General features: G+C 42.3%; 1 protein-coding gene across 1 annotated transcript in view; it reads left to right on the top strand.

Moving 5' to 3' along the window:
• Positions 1-19,466, top strand: part of znf469 (zinc finger protein 469) — a 225,122-nt gene that overhangs the window by 163,353 nt on the left and 42,303 nt on the right. Inside the window, 1 exon segment of the mRNA XM_042496092.2 lies at positions 16,777-16,991. The gene's annotated coding sequence lies outside the window, so the exon portion shown is untranslated.

Below are 19,466 nucleotides of genomic sequence, written 5' to 3'. Positions count from 1 at the left end.
CTGAAGATTAGTCTGGTGTTGATAACCAAGTGAAAAATTGCAATTGCTGAAACTACAACTGAACATGAGAGCTTTGACTTCAAGCCTGAAGCATTGAAGTGTCAGAGACTGAATGGTGGCAGATGTAACAGAGGGAAGGAGCAGCAGATAGGGACGTGGTGGTGGGATTGAGTAAGCAGCAATGTGCCGAGGGAGGAAAGAAGAGTAGGATGCCACCATCTGCTAGCCACATGCACACCCCACAGCAGTCACATAAATCTCAGCCGAGCTCAGCAATGCAAGGCTGCATTCCGCCAGGCTAAACGTGCACTGGCTAGCTACCTCAACAGAAATGTGCAGCTCATGTGACATACAGGTCCAAGCCATACATTCAGCACACATACTATAGCAGAGGGCGGTGAGATGAAACACAACAGATAGACCAGGAGACTGGATTGATCAGAGAGAGGTGTGAGAAAATGTATTGGAGATAAACTCCAGTTGGGAATTGTGATATTGATGCATTGCTCTAAATTCAATTATCAAATTGCCAGTGTTTAGAGAATTAAGACATGACTCGGTAGAACAGTTGCATAATCTTTTTTAAATGTGCTACTGTCGCAGTGAATGCTTGAATAATAGCTCCCAACTATTGGCTAGAAATCTGTAGGAAAAATACCGCAGCTAGGCAATGGTTGATTTAAAAGTTGTTTATAAAGGCAATGTTCTTCTGTTCTTCTGGTGTGGTCTCTTGGCCCTCCACTACAGTAGGAACAGTGGATGTAAAAACACACAGGGCACACACACACACATGCAGCTACAGGTCGCCAAGGTCAAAGTCAAGCACAACCAGGGGAATTTGTGGATGAGTGGGGTGTTCATGTGCTGTTCGCAGAGGCTTGAGACTTGTAATTTACATTTAAGCACCAGCCTTGTTTTTTGAAAAGCTGCTACAAGATACAAGGTAGACAAAATTTAATCCCTAAATCCTGCCACATGCTATGCATTAAGGGCACGATCACACATGAGCAAAATAATAAAAATTGGTGAATATTGGTCTCCAGTTTACTTTTATTCATTGTGAGCAAAGTTGCAAATAAAACAATAGCTTCCTGACACACGCACCCCGACACTGGGTTTATTTCAACCCCGGGGAAGTCTCAACCTGAACCAAGAAGTATGGGGGGAGTAGACATTGATTGTTGCCCTGTTTAACCAGACGATATTGTCTGACTTTTGACATATTAGAGATGCAGATGCAGGCATGGAACATAAGAATGTTAAGAAATGTACCAATTTCTTAATATTTCGTGGTGTTATCAGCAAGCATGCGAACATTAACTTGCATGTTAGCTTTCCATACCTCAGATTCAGCACTGCCTACATTCATCAAAAAAATTTCAATAGTAAGAGATGGTGACTCCCCCACTGTTACTTATGTGTGTCCATACCCTAATACTGGTGAGTGTGACAGCTTCAGTGTGAATGCCACATCTCAAGCCTTTGCCCTCCTGCTGTAAAATGTAATGTGCCATACTCTCTAGGCTGTATTAATCATTTAAACATCTGCATAGCCCATGGAAGTTTGCTTTGTGTGTGTTGTGTCGGTGTGTGAAGTTGACATTAATTTTTTTTAATGGTGAGTGCATTTTGTAGCTAAAGTATGGAATGCATTTTATGATGAATATTTCAGCTGTAAGTTTTTCTACAGAAGTACATTGCATTTCAGATGGATATGGCAGAAACCACTTTCATTAGTGCAAGAATTGCAGACTTTATTCGTTCATCTGCACTTTTCTCCTCTACTTTTCCTCTTAGCATTTCAATAGTCTATTTATCTGCAGGATAATAGTGAGGAGACATTGCCATAGTGAACCTCAGACCTCTGATGTGAGTTTTAGTTGAGTGTGACCTTTGAACTTTAGCTGCCTCTGAAGTTTCAGCACTCAAAGAGATTCTCTTCCATAAAACTAACCAAATGATGTAAAACCAGTAGTGTTCCACATTATTTTGCACTTAAATGCCCACATGTCTCTGATGACACCTCTGCACATTACAGAGTTTTGGAAATAATGGCTTTGAAGGACAGAAGGCTATATAGACTTTTGATTGTAATGTTAAGAGGCATTTTATATTGTGAAATATCTTACACATGTGACGCTTGTCTCCATGTTGGACCTTCTGTACCCACTTAAAATGCTCTAAAAGATGTATAGAATGTGAAAGAAATGTGGTTATAAAAAAATCTTTCCATCTTTCGGATGCAGACACATTCTTTTGGCTTTTTTGGTCTGATTTCATGGAACTTTAGATCGATTGAAATCATTGCTGGTGAAGAAATGATATAATAACATAGCGGCCAGAGATGAGTCACCACTAATTTCACGTTCCCTTTCAAAACCCGCTGTTCAATTGTACCGTTGAAGCTCTGCGGGTGAACAGCACAATTGAACGCCCAGCCAATGAGAAAGCCCAGTCATGACATCACAGTCATGCAGTGTGGCAGATGGATGGGGAAAAACGTTCCAGAAACAACATGAGAAACATTGCAGCAGAAGCAGAAGTTCAACTCTTGTTTCATTACTCGCCCGGCAATGATCAGCAGAATTGGTTAGAGGGTGGCGTCAAGCCAGAGGTCCTGCTTACGAGGCAGGAACACAGTGACACTCTACAGTTACTTTAGTATAAGAAACCATAAAATAATCACAGCCCTGGGGTGTGCCATTGCTGTACGTCCATCATCAGTCCTTCATCAGCATACTTCTGCTATGAGGCCACGAGAACCACAGCCAAAGTGGCGGCTTGCCTCATCCTCTGTATATGAACTAAATGAAGAAATGTCCATCGGCGTATAATTGAGGACTATGGGGAACACTGCACAGGGACTATGGATCTGAGGTATTGTTCCAGAAACTATTGTGAGACAGACGATTAATCTCCAATTTTCCAAATACATTAACAAAATGGTTAGCTGATGAAAGCCTCCGCCTCCAAAGTTGCTATTGGTCCAGCTGGCCTTGCTCCAACAACAAAGCCAGCCAGCTGCCCGGGTTGCCAATTAGTCTGTGGTTTTAGCTTCTTCCTGCTAACTTAGTTTTTTCACCGTTATCAGATCTCAGAAATACTGTAGCAAGATGCTCATCTCTGACTGTCACACAGATTTATAGTGCTGGGTATCATCAGGATGGCCTCATTATGCAGCCCATCACATGTTCAGTCAGCAGCTGCAGGACAGGGACAGCTGTGACTTCCTGAATCCCAACTACTGAAACTGTTGCCAAGCCAGACTAATCACAGCTGGAGCAATCTCATTCCGATGTGATATGAAGCAGCTTACATTAAGTCCTTGAGAAATGTAGATACAGTTTATGATCAAGGGACTTATCTCGAAAAACGGCTGAAAAAGAAAAGTCCTCAAGGTCGTATAGAGCATATTTAAACATGTACCGCACAGCTGGTTGAATCTGTTCCAGGTATTTTAGTATTGAGAGCGCCTGCCTAGGAGCAACAGAGCACTATTCAGGGGTTTGGTTAACTTATTCAGCATCACTTGGTGACATGAAAATGATGAATAGATGAGCAAGAGTGTCTAAATCTATTCACTGTACATAACATGAAACTGACCACGAAAAGAGCGAAGGGAAGAGCAAAGCACACATCTTCCCCGACTGGTCAGAGAAATGAGATCATTAGGCATTTTAGGAGATGATCAAACAAAAACTTAATTGGAGAAACAATAGTGTCACACTGCTACTGGCTATCCTGTGTGTCTGCCTCACAAAGCATAAAACTTGTTCATCTTCCCTCTCTTTATGTCTCTGTTTTTTTCTCTCCCTCTTCTTTCATCCTCAGCCAGACGTTTTTGGACATGTAAGATGTAAAAAAAAATGCAGGAAGGAGAAGAAGAAAGAAAGGACAGTTCTAAAGGAATATGGCTCGTATTAATCTGGAAATATTGCTTTACCTCATCTGAACTAAATTACTGGTCTGAACTCGCTGTCCTCAGAGAGCAGGCAGAGCGCCACCGGCAGCCCAGATGGGCAAGGAGTGGTCGGCAGATCTGTCACCGTGACCACGGTGAGCACATGAACCCCTGGTCTGTTGAGTTCTGTAGCTATCCTTTTATACAGCGGATCAAAAGTGCGTCTTTGTTGTTGTTGGGCTCGGATTTTATACTCAGGGGGCGTCGCTGGAGGAGAACCCAGAAGTTTTGAGACTCTTTCTTTTTCTTTGTCCTCTTTCCTGCTATCTTACTGGCTTGGTGTATTGTTTAGAGGCCAAAACAGCCTCTAAGATCTGACCTGTTAAAGTATCAGGGATACAGGATAGGGACATTTGATTTATGACAGCATTTGAATGCATGATTGATGACTGAATGAATGATTTAAAGACAGTCACACTAGTGCCTGGTTGTTGTATGAGATTCAAGCGCACGTTGCTGGAGGCCATGAAATCTATAGTTAGAGGAATGGAGCAGACTCATGGTGTGGCTAAAGCTTGCCAAGGCTTTCGGTTTCCACTGGTAAGGAGCAGAGGCAGGCACAAGTGACTGCAACCTCTCTCACTGCTATTCTGAGGAATTTAAAGGTGTGATTGCACGCGCTGCGAGTAAACACTGGCCCATCTGCTCTCTCTCTCACCCATAACTGAGCAGAGCTGACATGCAAAAAATTCAGCACGCTGCATAAAGTAAGATAGACAGGAGCCTCAAAGAAGCAAGAGAGATATATTTGACTATTGCATAATATCAATGGCCAGTGGCACCAAGTCAGGCAGTTTGTTGCTATGATTGCATAATTCCACCTGTCAGATGAGGGTGAAAAGTGCTCAAATGACACGCTTGGATCAGATGAAAAGATTTGTTTGCATCACTTTACACAAACACTAGAGAAGTATTGTGTTGGTGTGTCAGTCAGTCTTAAGGAAGCGGTTTCTTTAAACATCAACTCCAGTTTTCACCTGTAAAAAATTTACAAGACAGGACAAAAGCCGTGATTTATCCCCAACATTGATCCATCATGAAAGAAAACATAAATCAGCTTGCACATGCTTCTGACATCAGTCTCTAACAGAAAGCAGCAGGAACGTTACAGTAGTTATGAGCGATAGCAAATGAGCATGCATCAGTCCCAATACCAACGGCAGTAAATACAGTACAAGACTGTTCATCTGTACTTACATATTACAATTGTAGTGAACCAGATGACATAATAAAAGAATCTAAACTGAACAGTGGATTAAGAACTGATGATAAATCTTAGTAATATATATGAGATAATATTCATTTATGTGTTCAATAAATAAAAAAAACATCTTAAAAAAACAGAGGACAAAGGCTTATCAAAATAGAAATATTATCTCAGTTTATTATAGCATCTGCCTATAGAAAGTGATCTGATATTAATATTTTCCTTATAGCTGCACCGTGTATGCATTATGTTTGTAAACAAAGAAGGAACTGATGTATGTGTGACAGAGGAGCAGCTCTGCATTATGACATTTCTTGTATGGTTTCCCATACCCATAATATTGTGTTGTTCTTATGTTCTGTATAATATTTATGGAGACAGGAGTGTCAGTGTTGATCTGTTGTGGCAGGAAAATTTGAAGGAGCATTGTCAAAATATTGAAGTTCAAATGCAGTTTTCATAAAAAGCAGCACTTAGAAGAGGCATGATACACTTCAGAGAAGTCCCTGAGGTAGAAGTAAAACTCAAGCATGTTAGGTGTGTTACTGCAGTAGGACATTTTTGACACTTCTTGGAACCATAATTGGAATGGTTACATTAACTGAAGGGTCAGATGTGGGTTGAAAGTTATACAGCCTATGCGAATCAAATTAAAAAAGCCTTGATTGGTTTGGATGCTGATCTCGCACACTGGACATTCCTGCTACACAAGTCACACACACACACACACACACACACACACTGGACACTTCATTCAGACATAATGAGTAGTCAGTGTACAGTAGCGGAGATGTAACAATCTGGGATGATACTGAATATCTTAAAATTGCTACACTTCTGAAAAGTTGAAATGTTGATGCTGGAAAAAAAGACTTTGGTGTGTTGTAACAAGTTGACATAGCAGGCTGATGTGTATCAGGATATCATTAGTATGTGCTACCCTTTGTCATCAAAGTTTTAATAGTGTGAGACTTTTATATTTTTACTTTTTTCTCCTTTTCTTTCTGCAAGTTCTATATTCTGCTCCTAATAGTTTGATCATCTTTCTATCAAATAATGTTAACAATATTCTAGTTTCATGCCACTACAGCTTGCTGTCACCTGTCATGAAATAACGTCAAGCTACTACTGCTCAGGCTCAATCTCCACAGCATCTTTGGTCAGCCGGCTACAGCTGCTCAGGACAATCTGAGCTAAACTGTGGGAGGTGTGTGTTGTAGTATGAACACTGATTTATTCATGAAATGAAATAAGAGCATTGGACACCACCCTGGCAGTAGGTGTGACATCAGACAAATTTATCAGTTTGTTTTCTTTCCTCCTCTTTGGAGCTCCTCCACCCACTCTGTACAGTGGGACTGATGTATATGAAACGGTAACACACACAGGCAGTGTCTTGATGCATGTCATCGCGGGTTGGCACATGCTTACTTGTCTTGATACATCACAGCAATTTTTTCTGTGCAAATGCATATTAACTCTGAAAGCCACACTGGCAAATGAAAGCCACACTGGCAAATGTCTGTATCGCTTGGTGAATGGTACAGCATCAACACAATGCAACGACAAAGCTGTGTGTGGCACTCAAACTGTCTGTATCCAACAACAAGCCTGCCTTACAGGGACAAAAAGTTGGCACGCCCCTCCTTCACAGTAGAGGAGTATTCTGGTCAGTGTCTCTTGTGTTTGTACATTCACCTGTCTTGCATATATCCGACCTCTGACCTCAGGAAACACATCCCCGTGGGAGAGGGAAATGTGCCTGTGAGAGGCCCGCTCGTGGGCGGCGGAGTGGTTTTATATACAGACTGGCATTATCTGCATCTCCTGCTTCACTCAAAGGACAGGGCCACTAAATATACCCTGTGAGGCCTTCCCAGGCTCCTCTGGGCTGGGGAGATGCGGCCGCTGCTTGGGCCGAAGGCCAATGACATGGCTGCCGACCTCCACGGAAAGTATTTTTAAGGTCAATTACAGGGTACAGTGCCTTTAGATGGCCGACTGGTGCTGAGGAGGCCTCATATTAAAGGTTTATGTGGAGAAGGACCAGAGAAGTCTGCCTTAGCTCACCCCAGCTCCCATTGTTACCACACACCCACTGAGACAGTGAAGGATTCATGGGGTGATGCATGCAGCTTGTGCGTGTGTGCTTGTGTGTGTGCGTGCTGGAATTCTACTCCAAAATGTGATATGATTAATATGTATGTCTTTGTCAAGAAGATTATTCATGTATTTGTTATGGTAAAACTTGGTGTATGCAATTAATCTAGAATTCTTGTAAATTCTGCGGTCACTTAAGGATATGTTGAGGCTAGCCTCACTCTAACAGATAATGTGATGACTCCTCAAGCAGCTTCAGTGCAACAAATTATAAATGACATTCTGCAGAAACACATACAACACTGGTCTCAAATTAGATGAGTCATAAGCATTTGCTTTAAGTCTGTGACCTTCTTTTGCCTTATAGGCCAGATATGTCTTATTGCAAGCTTAACATTGCGTAAAGTTTACAGTGCTTATAATTAAAGGATAGGTTCACATTTTTCCAAGCATTCACAGGCCCATATGTTCAATGAACATATGAAAGAGTTTGAGAGAGTTATTGGTCACAGTAATCATTCATCCTGTCCATACTGGCCATGAAAAAAAGTCCTCTGAAGTCCAGCTGAAACTAATACAAGCCCGAGTTAGTTAAATCAAGTAGATATGTTCCAAAGTTACAGTCATTTAAAATTCCCTCTGTTTGTGTGTGTGTAACTATCCCTCCACCACACCTAGACAAGGAACACTGTATGGGACAAAACAAAAAATATATATTGTGAATTTGGAAGAACCCCATTCAATTTAAACAACTCAGGTTTCCGAAGTCTTACATCAGCTTTGACTGAAGTTTAAATTGCAGTTTTGCGGAATTTGATCTTCGTCTTTTCAATCTGAGTGGCACAGGAAAAGTATCTCTTCAAGGCTCATATGAAAAGGATTAATGATAACAGTGATCAATGACTTTTTTTTTTACATGCATTTGTATTTATAATCTTTTAATACCATACAGGGCTCAACAAATGGTTTGCTTAATTGCCCAGGACAAGTAAAATGCCACATCAGGCTAGTAAATCTAGCAACTCACTTGCCCAATTGGACAAGTAGTAAAAAATAATTTAACACATTGTTTTCTCCAAAGTTGACACCGGAAGTAAGGAGTGAGCTATTTTGCTTCCTTCTCAACGCTTTTGAGAGTTGCACATGCACATTACTGATTGGGCACTTGCGAGAAAACAGCAGCAGGTAAAAAAACCTATGGTAAATGCAAAGTTTATGAGCTGAAGCAAATTATCCTGGAAACAGGAGTTTAGTTGGGTAGTGTTAGAGGATGTGGGTGAAACTCTAATTAAGTATTTTGCAAGTTCAAGAGCAAGGCAGAGGCACGTCAAGTGTCCGAAAAATGTTACAACACGACTATTAACTTTTTTCTTTGTTTTTTTCTTTGTTGTTTTATTTCATGAGCGCTCATGAATAAAAAAAATGGAAAAAGGGGAAGTAAAAATTGGGCAAGTCATTTCTGACCCACTCATATGACTGAACAAGTTAAAAAAAAAATCCCCAATAATATTGGCTTCAAGTCAAGTGTCCAAAAAATGACACAACATAACTATTCTTTTTTGTTGTTGTTATTTCATGAGCGCTCATGAATTTAAAAAAAATGAAAAGGAGCAAGTAAAAATTGGGCAAGTAGATTTCTGACCCACTCATATAGCTAGACAAGTTTAAAAAAAAACAAAAAACATTAATTTTGGCTTCATACTGCCAGACAGGATGTCAGTCTCAACAGAGAAAACATGTAACGTTTTCATCCATACAGACAGATAATAACCACAGAATAACAAGCACACTTTGTTGCTCATTAGAGGGCTTATCTTAATCCTCCACTCCCACTCATTCACTCACACAAGCCCCATTCTCGCTATACAGGCCACACACACAGCTGACCGGCGCTCAATATAAATGAACATCCAGCAAGATGATTTTGGTCCTTTTCATGGTTCATTCCAACACGACTCCAGCCAGCCATAAATACAGGCCTGTCAAAATGTGTTCTGCCCCACAGAGAGGGGAGTGGTGGAAGGTACAGTAGAAACCATTCACCTCTCTGTGAGTTTTGAGGGGGCAGAGGGAAGGTTGGAGTTGGTGGCTTTGGTCTCCATGAAGAGTGAAGTATTGATGGGACAAAAGTGAGGGGAAGGATTGAAAGGCCTATTTGTGCAGATGAGGGCCGGGCATCTCTGTGTTTGGTTTGCTGTGGCTCTGCTACAGTTCAATGGCAGCTCTATCCACCCTTCTCTATTTCAACCCAGACGCCTTAATAAAGACAAAATAAAGGCACCACAAGATGAAACCCAGAGAAGAAACATTGATATATGTCTTAGTATTTAACTTCATCACTTTATCATTGTTCGGCAGGCATAAATGACATTTTGGGTCTGTAACCCTTCAATTAGCTACAGTTTAGCCTGAGACACTGGTCTAGCAAGGCACAGCATAGTGATTATCTTGTTTTCACTGTGTGAACATTATTAGCAAATGGGTTGAGGTTTTTAAATGTTTTAGGATAAAAACTCCTTTTTTCTCCTGTGCTGAGTAAATGCAGATTTTTTAAACCTCTCTTTCTTTGTTTGACACAAGGGGAATGACATGCAACAAAACAACACGGTACATTGCGGTAATGTGGCGTATGCTGTAACCACTCAGCTACCAAGATGCTCCATGAAGAAATATTTGACAAAAATTAGACATGAAACAAGCAAAGAAAGATCCTTTTCTTCAACAGTTTGTGTTTCAAACAACCTGGTCTCTCTCCCAACTGGTCAAATACTGACACTTTGGCATGTTGGTATGAGATGCAACTGCGATGGTATGACAATTGAGCTTTGTGATGGTGTAGTTCAACGACTTGTTGTCACTGATTTTTGACCTATTACAGTCAATGTGTTTCTGTGACCCCTCATCCAACCTGGTCCCACTCCCAGTTTGTCAAATACTGACATCAACTGACGTAGGTCAGTGGCCTTTCAGCATCAGACATCGACACACATAAGGCATCTGTCCACATGGGATGGGGAAGAAGGGTGAGTCAAACCAACTCCGGACTTTCACCCTGGAGACCACTGTCCATGTCTGCAAAATCAAATGTCAGTGGAGTTATTTTTTTCTAAACCTAATCACACAAAGATGCTTCAAAGATAGGTCTAATTCTTGCATCTTCACAGGGGTCCCTTGACCTCTTGTCTCAAGATATCTGAATGAAAATGGGTCCTATGGGAACCCATGAGTCTCGCCTTTACAGACGTGCCCACTTTATGCTAGTCCCATGCCGTTCTTTGCTGTCATATGTTTCCTAATCAAATGAAACTGGTAAGAATTGTTTTACCCTGTCAACATGGACTTTAAAGCAAACTGCTTTGAAATGCAACATATGGAATTGTAAACGTGATAAAAAATGCAAATAATCGCGATTAACTATTGAAATTCTGCGATTAATCAGATTTTAAAAATCAATTGTTTGTAAGCCATATTTTTTACATTAGTTTTATTTATTTATTTTTTTTTAAAGAGACTGTATGCATTTAAGAAGTGTAGACTGAACATTTCCTGTAAAAAGGGTTGCTTATTTTTAAAAAACTCAATGCAGGGGATGGTAATCTTGTAAATACTATGCATACAGCATTCCAAGGAATTACACCCATTTTCAATGATGAACGCTTGCCATAATTCAGGGGCAACATAAGGAGTTGTGTGCCCTATATGTAGTGATGCAGAAAGTAGAGATGTTGAGGTTGCAGTGGTGGAGGGGCTAATTAGCTAAAGCTAATTAAAAGCTGAATAGTCATCGGATAATCACTGATGGATTCTTAGATTGAATTTTGGCCAATTCTTCTGCCTCTTTTGCTTTCCAAGCAAACTGTTCTTTTGCCACTCAATCATGATTGGTCAGCACTTTTCTAAACACACTACAAACAGAAATCAGAGCACCTCCAATACCAAACTGCATACATGGTAAGAACCATTTATAGAAATTAAGTTTTTTTTAAATAAAGATGTTCTTGTCTGGCAATAATAATTTGCCTTAAAGCTATTTTAATTATTTTGAAAAAATGTTTGACTTTTATATATATATAAGCATATATATATAAGTTTTTCAACTTTGCCCCTCCAAGGAGATGATGCACCAAAGGTGAACCTTTTCCCCTTTCTTTAACTCTTCCACCTCTATCCCCCCCGATCCAGCCTCAACTCCTCTCAGCTCCAAACCCCCCCACACCTTATCTCCCTGGGAACATCATCACTCCTGGTCCACATGGCTGGGCGAGTACACATCGCCAAGCTGCTAAGTCTACACTGGCTGGGGTGCCCCGTGTTTGCCCTGGGGGAGCGCATGCGTTCGTGGCCGCTGGGCTTTCTGGGTCAGAAATGGCACACCAGGGTGTGATGGGCTTTGCTCTTCTGGTAATGGCCATTGTAGGTGCGAAATTCCCAGAGCTGAGGCTGGCCACTCAGCCCGGCAGCTCCAGAGCCCAAAAGCTGCACAGACAGAGGGAGGGAATGGATGTTTGGTTAGCCACCATCACCTGTGTCTGAGCTGAAACCCACAGTCTCATTTTACTGGGGTCAGGGCATAAATGCACAATACACTCATAGATCTACTTTGTAAAATGCTGTAGATCCCTGTTGTTAATAAAAGTGTTTTTATGGGATATTTCAGATGTGTAGCAGTCAGTGAGTCAAGTAATACAGTCAGCCTTCCCCTAATTAGGAGTTACATGACTGTTGGTGTGGGTGGCAGTGGGGAAGCTTTTCATTTAGGCTCTGAGTGTACTAGTGACATGACCCGAAACGACCCTGGTACTGTATGTTCTCACAGCTAGTGTGGCTTTTATATCTCAGAAGAAAAACTGTTACTGTACTCTTACTACTCTTCCAGTGCCATGAAGCTAGTAATTATTGAATAAAACACAAGACCTGAGGCTTGATCTTTTCTTTAGCAGTTAAGAACTTCATTGTCAAGTCTTGTTCAAGACGCAGCTCTGGTTACCACAGAGTGATGACTGTGTGTGCACTACACAGTGCACCAACTATTGTGGCATACAGCCAAACTACTACACTTGATTCCACTGACGTCTGGCCATGGCTACATTGATTCATTCTTATTTTCTAAGTCCAGCATTGGTTCCTAAATATTGTCTCCCTATGTTTTTTTTTTAGCAGAAAAGAAGCTGATGTGTAGCTTTATGGAATGTGATTATCAGACAGGTTTTCTCATTGCTATATTTAGCATTAGGGAATATATTTAGCAATACCTCTACAGTAGTTCAATAAATATCTACCTGCAGGTTGCCTCCAGAAAGGTCACAGTTTAATTAGTTTTTTGACCCAGGTATTACTCCCCGAGGGGAGCTTAGAATACTCCAAGGTCATTAAAACACTTTATATGTTTAGCATTGGTGTTTTATGTGACTTTTCTGCCACAGAGAGAGAGAGAGAGACTCCATTTAGACACCTTAGACAGTTGGCAAAGTGAGAATATGGGCTTAAGGGTAAAGTATAAATCTGTGGTTTTTTAGCATGAACTAAAAATACTTGCATAGACTAGTTTAATACAAGCCACTGGTGCCCTGATATGCAGAGGCCGCAGGGCTGGGTTTAAACAATCTCCATATTCATCCTGGAAATGAGGAGTCGATCTCAGGCTGCCTCACTTTGATACATCTCACAAAGGTTTTCTGTGTTAAGAACACAAAAAGTCCCCTCTCTTTCCATCTGCCTCGACTCTGCTTTCAATTCAGGTCGTTAAGAGTGAAATTTCAATTTCACAACAACCTCTGATTGAATCCTGAAGTCTAATATGATTCCAGCTGCCATCCAAAGGCGAGTTGTCTCTGCTGCACTGCATGCACTTTAAGTCCTATTGTAAAGTTGTTGTGCCATTACTTGCATGCCTACGTGATTTTACCACAAACTATTCTTGGAGTTATTGGCGTTAAGAAGTTCCATTTTGTGCTGAAGTACTGTTGGCCCAGCCCAGCGTGGTTGTTTTGCCAAATGTGTATGATGCCCGACAGCTAGAGTGGCTTTTGAAATCCAATCACAGCAGCGGCCTGTTTTGGCTTTTCTGTAACATGAAGTTCCTGTGAGATGATGATGTTGTTCTTCTCCCCATCCTGCTCTGCATAAAGGGTATTTTAACCCAGTGGTGTTTAAATAATAACCCATACATTCCCTTACTTTGATATTTAATGTTGTCCTTTTAGGGTTTAAGCAGTCAGGAAGATATTTTTCATTTTCTGGTGTGGCTAAAGTTCACTTTTTTTCAAGCCTGAAGACCTCTTATTGAGATCTGTTGTTTGTAACATAAAGATTTTTGCCATAAGCAGCACACGGCATTCTCAACACACGTGTAGCATGTCAAAGCGGGAATATCGCACCGATGTGCCGCCTAGTAAATTTTTTATAACAGTTACGTTCGCGAAATGGGGGCCAGAATTGTCTCACCTTTAAGCCGTTGTTTTGTGGGAGACTGCTTCTCTGTCTATATGTTCCCTTTTACTTAACCTAAATCAAAACCTTAGCCCTAACCATCGAGGGGGCGCTACGCAATAAAAGGGGGAAACACTCTTTGAAGGGGGTAATACATTTTGATACAACAACAGCAACGTGGGTAGTTACAGTGACAAAACAGTGTCAGTTTAAGAGGAACGACCCAGCAGGTTGGGCAGCCAGTAGCAGTCAGTAGCAGTCAGCAGCCAACTTAAAGAAGATGAACAGCGGCTGAAAATTTCCACAAATTATTTGTTATTGTTTAGAAAGGGCTGCTGACACGTATTTTATGTATCACCTTAGAGGCTGACACTGTTGGGTCTTGCTTCTTTTGCTTTTGGGATGCCGGCATATTACTTAAAATCACACGCTGGAGTGGCATGATGCCGCTGTTGTTTAATTCTGTGTAAAATTGCAAAGGCAGAGTAAAGATGGGTCTTTGTATCAGCCCAATGGTGCAGCCTCGTGTAAAGAGGGCTTTCGTTTGGGTCCTCGGACTGTTGAAGCGGATTATATGAAATACTGAAATAAATGTGGGAGGGATTGCTCTTGAAAAAGAGCCCCTGAAAAAAAATAAAGCAAGATACTGTAATCTCAGTTATGAAATTAAGAGGCACAAATGTTCCTCCTCCCAAAAACACAAACAGACAGCAAAGTGAGAAAGAAGAACCAAACTTCATCCCTGTCTGTAAATGGACTGTATGTACATTACAGCTCAACTCAACCCCTAGTGGCTAGAAAGAAATATTGTGTCCTCTCAGGAAATTCCACCTCAGTCCTAAATCCCAGATTTAGATCCTGAAACGCAATCATATCTATTGCTGCTATTTGTGGCTGACAGCCTGTCATTACTCTTCAAATGTTCCCTATTATATGGACACTTAGTGCTATTTTTATCTATTTACTATGGTTATGGTAATGACAACACTTGAATACATAGTAGACAGTAAACAAACACCAGCTTTCAGATGTTGGATTAGCTTTTTTCTGTCACTAAAGCTCTAGATTAAAGACGTAAAATACCACAGAAGGGCTGCCCGTGGCTCTGGTTTTGGAGGATTACTGTTTCTTAGCAGTAAAGAGCACTAAAATGAGTTTGTCTCCCCTTTCTCTGCCGTCCCTCGACTAACCCACTCCAACGGACTCAAGCCCCAATCCCAGGCCTTGGCTTTCGCAGCCTACAATGAAGGCAGCCCATAACGTTAAGTACTGTTTTGTGGACCTGTGTAAATTTGACACCATTATGCCACAGAGGGGGTCTGTGTAGGTGTTAATGCTAGTGTGGGAGATCGTCAGAGATCTGTATAATCCCTGCTTACCTCGTCATGTGCTGCCAAAAAAAGTTGCTCCTTCTTTTACTGCATTACACAGACTTTTGGGTCATTTTGTTCCATCCTGTGCAATCCTAATCATTTTGTTTAAGAATACTGTTTTTCCTGCTTTCTTTTGCTTATTCCTATTGAGCAATAAGGAAACTACCCCTTTATCTTAAACTTGTGTAACATTTTTCAAAGCCCTGGCTGTCTTTTTCTGTGAAAGTACTTCAAACGGGACACCATATGCAATAGTGGCGGTCCTGGTGGATGTAGTGATGCTCTGCGGTGACGTCTCTTTTTAATTTTCAGCAGGATCAAGGCCCAACTGTCATTCTATGCACTGGAGCCTGACCTACAGCATTCACCAGCAGATTAGCTCTCTTAGATTCTTGGGAAAATCACTACTTTCATTTTTGGTATTTCTTGTAAAGAACCTACAAAACAGTTTGACCTCCAGTGAACCCATAACTGTAAGTGGTTTAGAATATACTATACTGTGTCTCACTAAAGTTGAGTGAATTCCCCTTTCCCAACACATTTTTTCTATTTACAAGTTGATCTGAAACTTAAAAGTCACAGTTTTTATCCTTCTCTTCTTTTTCTTTGCACCTCTCTGTCTGTGCTATGGCTGGGTTTAAACTGGCAGACTTGGTAGAGCTAGGTTTGTGTGTGGTGGCACTGGGGGCAGGGTGCAAAGCCTGCCTGGGTTGTGCGTACCCAGCCCCTCATAATTACAGACAGTAAACAGCTAGTGCTTTTATGCCTGTTTTCCCTGTCTGATGGGGAGAGAGTTCATTTTGGCATAAGAAGAAAAAAAGCAGTGAGGATGAGAAGGAGGGGGAAGACAGTCTGAAGATGGACAAAAACTGTCATCCTTATTTTGGGTGTTGACGATGTTAGCCGTTTAAGTTGGTAAGACTTAGAGACAGGTTTATAGACACACAAACACTCAGAGACAGACATTGTCCCCACCCCCTGGGACTCAACTCTCTTTCTTCACTCTTTTGATGTGATCTTTTCATACAGTAAGTCTTAATTAGAACTTCCAACAACCCCTGGTTAAATATGTCTCGTCTCTTTTTGCTTTTCTCCCTAAAACTGTCAAATTGATCACCCATCCTGCTCTGTGTTTCTCTCCGAGTGTGTCTGTGTTTTTCTTTCCGTCTGCCTGCCTGTCTGTGTCCTTCCCTCTGCCCCCCCCCCCTTAAGTGAATCTCTGCTGCCTCACTCACTTGGTCCAAATTTAATTCCCCTCCCTCAGCTTTCCCTCTTCACTTTACCTACCATACCTCTCACACACATTTCAACCTCCCCGACTTATTTTTGGTGCTTCACTGGCAAAACTGTTAAAAGAACTCAGAGGAATTATACAGAAAAATTCAAAACAAATAACAGCTTGCGGCATACCACTATGCTCTATACCATCTCTCTGTCTCTTCACCTCCTTCCTCATCTCTCTCTGTCCCTCTCTCTCTGTGCACTGCGCAGCACTGGCAGCCAGTCGGGATGGGAGGGTTTCTTTGGCAGTCTGCTCCCCCTGCCTCTCTTGGCTGGGACAGGGGCTGGAGCGTGCTACTGGCTGGGAGTGTGGAAGGGAAGGTAGTGAGGGAGGGAGGGCTTGGGAGGAGGGAGGGAGGAGGGAGATTGGAGGGGTGGAGGCGTGGTCTGCAGCTGGTAATGAAGTCTTCTCTTTTCATCCTCAGAAGGCAGAGTGTGAGCGGACGGGCCCGGGGTCTGCGCAGCTCCACTGCTTTCTCTGCCTGTAAAGTGTGCCGAGCTCCCCTCTGCTCTGCGCAGCGCTGCCTGCGCGTGAGCGCCTGTCCCCCACAGCTGAGAGATACAAAGAGACCGAGTCTAAGAGAGACCGCTACAGTCATGAGGCTTTCCCTTGTATCGGCTCCACAGCATAACTCTTGAGGTAAGACTTGAGACCGAGTCCTCCTCCTGTGCTGCTCCTGCCTGTCTCTCTCTTTCACTGCTCTCCTTTACTGTCTGTCTGTCTCTGTTGATTGTTGTGGTGGGGGGTGTAGTGTTGTGGGGGCTGTCCAATGTAGGTCCCTCCCACTTTGAGAGTGCGTGTGTGTGTGCGTGTGCGCGCACATACTGTATGTGCAATAGTAGGTAGGTGTGTGTTTGTGAATGTGTGAGCATGCACACATGAATATATCTGTATGTGTGTGTGTCTTTGCACGTTTTTTCTTGTTTATGTGTGAATGCTGACTGAGTCAGCATTCAGTGAAAGGTTTATGTTAATGGTGATGAATGGCTTCTACTGGTCAGGCAAGGAAGAAGTTCAGACGGGCTGAGACGTTCTGGAAAAAGGAAGCTGGAACATCAGTTATGGGATAGGAGCTTAGTAACAGCTGACTGGATGTGGATGTTCTCTGAGAAATCGCTTTGTTTCCACAATTGCTTTTGTTGTCAAGTAAAATTTACTGTCACTCTATTGACTTTTATTGTTGGTCTGCGCTAGTGTAATATACAGCCATACAGTGATGAGACCCTCTAATTTTAAGTGAGCTGTTAAATCTCCTATAGTGCTGCACCTGTGTGTGTATGTGAGAGAGAGAGAGAGAGAGAGCACGTGTGGAGATATTTATTTGCACTGTTGATTGCTGTTTAAGGCTGAAGTATGCAACAGGCTATTGGGGCTCATCCCTGTAAATAAAAAAGGACAGGAGACAGTCTGTACTCATCTGCAGCCCAGTGACACCAGGCTTTGAAGTGATTTCAGTGGATCTGTCCTCCTCCCCGCTGGGCAATTCAGATCCGGCCTGCGACTCACTCACTTTCATCCACATTCCCTCGGAAATCCATCCATCTGTATTCTCTCACTCACCTCCTTCCTGCTCCCATTCACCCCATGAGTTCTTGCACCCTGATACCCCTCAGTGAGGCCTTCACCTCCTATCAACACCTCCCTCACTCTTGCAGACAGTGTTCCTACAGTTTTATTCTCCATCCCCACCAGTCAGGCACGCTTCTAGGGAATGGGTCTTTCCGATACCTCTCCCGGAAAAAAAACCTAAGCGACTTTCCATTAGTTTCTGCTGGGCCATGAGAATTATGGTTTCCCAAATGAATAGTGTACAGGAGCCCGGCTTAATTGAAAAAACACAAGCATGGTCTGCCATGAAGGAGACGGTCCTTGTGTCACTGTTGAACTGTGCGAATGTACTTTCCAGAGCTGGAGAGGGGGAGAGAAAGAGAGAGAGGAAAATACAAAAAGAGCACGAGATAGAGGACAGACAGAAGGCTGAGGCAAATACAGTTATGAAATGAGAGTGTGGAGAATCAGACTGACTGATTGAGAACATTGTGGGTATAACACAGCGTAGATTTGGAGGTGAACGCAGGAGAATTATCAGGGGGGATATAGAAAGTGATATAAAAATTCTTCTGTGGGAAACCAGAAGAAAAAGAAAGCAATGCTGTGCGTTTGGATTTCCAGTTTGGCCTCATCTGGTCTGTCAGTCAGGACAGTGTGTATTAAAGGGGGATTTAAGTGGGATAAAATGGCAGGGGGAGGCTGTCATTTGACTGTTTTCTGGTCAAAAATAGACCCTACAGTAAAACCTGCTAGATTGCAGTCCAGCTAACAGCAGCATCTCTCATGATTTTCCCAACAGGGGAAGTCATCATAACATTTAACCTTAATGAAGCTGTCTGCTCAGCTGTGAGTGTCTGTGTTGCAATCAGACCACCAGAGAGCCTTTAAAGCAGTTTTTTATCCATGTTTCTGCATTTCCCATAAGATCAACGCTTGACATATCAATATCTGCCTCGTTATCTTTTATTGTGTCTGCTGCCTCCCCCTCCTCTGTTTCTCTTCACCCCCTGCAGTCTCTCTGCTGTGTTTGTGTGACATGTTTGTGTGGCAACCCCATATGGTGATGATTGAGACCCTGTCATTGGTTCAGATGGCACATTTGTCACACACATGTTTGCCAGCAGCTGCTGTTGCTAGGGCTCCCGGGGCTTCAGGGGAAAGCATCTCTTGTTGACTTCCTCACTGGGTGGCTCATTTGTTTGTCAGGATACCGTGACCCCTGACCCCGCTGCCACCTCCTACCTACTGCATGTTAATGTAACTCTAGACTGCCCCGACAGGCCTGCCCCCCCCCCACACACACACACAAACTTTCACCACACTCATGCATGCATGATTACCAGGAGAGAGAAATATGGAAAGATCAACACTTGTAACAGTAGGTTTGGTAGGTCTTAATTAAAGTGAGTCTTCTAAGGAAACATCCACAGGGACTCTGTGATGAAAATGTGTGTGTGAGCAGCATGACCTCACTGTAACCAGAGAGAGTGTGTGGAGATTGAAGTGTGAGCAGAAAGATAACACTCCAAGGAGAGACACATTTGCATTTTCCTCTTATGTTAC

Source organism: Plectropomus leopardus, chromosome 7 (genome assembly GCF_026936395.1).
Source record: "Plectropomus leopardus strain MGB_pleo_1.0 chromosome 7, ASM2693639v1, whole genome shotgun sequence".
Lineage (NCBI taxonomy): Eukaryota > Metazoa > Chordata > Actinopteri > Perciformes > Serranidae > Plectropomus > Plectropomus leopardus.
The sequence above is the reverse complement of the archived record's forward strand: the minus strand, read 5'-3'. Positions and strand labels throughout refer to the sequence as shown.